Below are 3,032 nucleotides of genomic sequence, written 5' to 3' on the forward strand. Positions count from 1 at the left end.
GCAGAATACAGAAACCCAGAATTCTTACTTCAATACTGTAAGAATCTCTCCTTCAGAGGCTATGAATTGTAAAACTGCCTCTATTACTTGTCCTGGTTGCATTATCCTCCCACAATACAACTACAAGGATCTGTGACAGGAAGAATATGTTACCTTGTGTGCTGTTATAATGGATAACAGAATATCTATATTGGGGGCATATTTCAATACCCCTATCAAAAAAGTTTGAGTTTACCCATAAGAGCCTACTTTAATACATTTAAGAACTATAACTTAAAGAATCTTTCAGCTGACTGGGATACTGACAATTGTAGTTATAAAAATATGAATATGCATTACATAATAGTTATAGTTGTTGCTGTTGTGTTTATTACTCCTAGCCAGGTCTCCTGCATGTGTCTAAGTATTAACCAGATCTCAGAGGCTGACATTAGCTGGTATACTAGGTGCACTAAGCAGGAGTTAATCCCTAAGGTTGGACTGCCCTGCAGCCAACAGTTGTCTAAACAGCTAAAGAAATGGGGTACAGTATTTGGTCATATAATATGAGAATTTACTGAGGCTGTTTAGTTAGGGCTCTGAGCCCAAATATTAGTCCCTTCTGTGTATGAGTGATCAACCATAGTGTATTAAAGGAGAACTTAGTTGGCCTCTACATATTTCTTTTTCTGCTTACAAATGCAAAATCTTGAGCATGAAATAGAAATAAATACAACATGAATTTTTGATTAGCTATATATGACTCCATACCAGATTTAGTAGGACATATCCAAATGTTGGTAACATTGCAGACATAGGGCTAGTGAAAGAATCTGGTAATCTTTACTATGTACAGTAGATTCCAATATCCCATTGTCCACTTTGATAAAATAATTAATGGCTGGAGTAAGTTCCCATACTGCTGCAAAACCTTCAGATGAGGCACATATAATTCCGCTTCCATGAGAATACTGGTGATCTTGTTTGGTATTGTGAAGAATTCTGTCTCCAACGGTAACATTCCATAATAGGCCTTTGTTTATTGGAATTCTCTTCATGGAAATATTATATTATCACAAGTTGTAGAAAGATAATTACATTCAGTTTTCTTTAAAGATAAGTTTCTGAAAAGTATTTTAATACATTCAAATGCTGCAATTTATCCTGGTTCGTTAATGCCTTGCATTGTACAACTGTGACTTTGCATAAAGCATTACAAGCATGAACATACTGTAACTTTGTAAGGGACACAACATTTACAAAACATTAGAAGAATAATTTCATCCATGCGGTGTAGTCAGTAGTTAAAAAAAAAAAGCTTTTCTGTCTTGTACCAGTGAAAGGGTTAATGTTTCCTGCATCTGGAGATCAGAAAGGCACAGTACTCCTGCAGCCTTCATGGCATACCTTGTGTTCCATTCCCAGGTTCAGTGTTTGTTGGAGGACTCCTTATTGTAGTGCTAGACAGTTTCAAGAGGTCATTGGACACTTGATTTTTTTCTCTCTTTTTACTTCCCTTTAATCATGACTCTAATATTCGGTATAATTTTTCCTGAGCAATAATAAGTAATGCTATGGTATATTCCTAGTTAATGTATCTTCCTTAAATCATAGCAAAGGGTTCAGTAGGATACCAATGCCATACATTCCCATCTCCTCTACTCCAAATCCACACTGCACAGCAGAAAAAAGAGAAATCTACAGGCAAGTTTGATCTGGACTAAACCTAAACTAAACTTTAATTCCAACATTAGCAGCACAACCCTAAGTTAGAAATCTATCAATATCAATTTAGGGTCAGGGCACACAGGCAGATTCAGGGAGATTAGTCGCCTGGCGACAAATCTCTTCTTCGGGCGACTGATCTTCCCGAATTGCCTCCCCTGCCTTCCCGCCAGCTAAAATGCAAATCGACAGCAGGATGGCACTGTTTTCCGAAGTCACCTGAAAGTTTCCTTGTGAGGCAACGGGGAGATAAGTCGCCCCGAAGAAGAGATTTGTCGTCGGCTGACTAATCTCCCCGAATTTGCCTGTGTGCCCTGACCCATAAGAGATGGAGATTTTTTTTCCCTCCACATACCATTGCATGAATAATTATTTGTTTCCCAGGTACAAAAATACACTAATAAGCCAATGGATTCCTTGTTTAATGCGATTATGCTTTTGCCAACCTACAGGTATATGACTTGTTCTAGTTGTTGCAAAGAATAGTCAATAAATACAAAAAGATCATCTTCATGGTCACCTCGGCAAGCAGACACAGGTACTGTAGCATTAGGGCACATGGAACACAGGCACTTTAAGGGTAATGGCACAAACTATTACTGTTGGTGCTTTAAATGACACTTTTTTTTAGCAGCCTTAAACCGCAGGACCAAAGTGCTTGAAGCAGCCCCGCCAAAGACTTAAAAGTAAAAAGCACTTGTCACGCAGTAGTAACCTGGAGATGCATCACTACACTTCCAAGCTACAATTGCTAGACAAGTGATTTACATTTAAGTTAATAAGGCATTGATTTGGGCACTTTGGCTCAACATTTTTTGCCTTTAACATTTAAAGCAAAATACCCCAGTGTTCCATTGTCCAAAGGGGTCTACAGAGGCAAACTGATCTAAGAAGGCTGCTTTTCAAGATACCATGTTCATTTTATCTAGTGGAATAGTGCATTGTATGTTTATAAAAAAAATTGGCTATTTGTTAATTTAAAAATATTAAAATGATCAAAAGTCAAATGCTCTTGGTACATCCCAACTTTTGTCAGCCTGGCCAGGGGGGGGGTGAGAACAGTTAATTACTAGTTGCCTTAGTAAAGTTTATGTTGATACAATGGGGCTCATTTATAGACACTGGGCAGTAACCCATAGCAACCAGTGTTTTCTTTTTTTTCAGCCAGCTGCAATGAAAACAATAATCTGATTGGTTGCCAGGTGCAAATTTGCCCAGTGTTTATAAATAACCCCCAATGACTTGAAACCTGTCACATCCTCCCAGCCTGTAGATACCATGCCCTATCATTAACTTTATGAAATGCATCACTATCACTTAGTGCCTGT

The sequence above is a fragment of the Xenopus laevis genome, chromosome 3L (assembly GCF_017654675.1).
Source record: "Xenopus laevis strain J_2021 chromosome 3L, Xenopus_laevis_v10.1, whole genome shotgun sequence".
NCBI lineage: Eukaryota > Metazoa > Chordata > Amphibia > Anura > Pipidae > Xenopus > Xenopus laevis.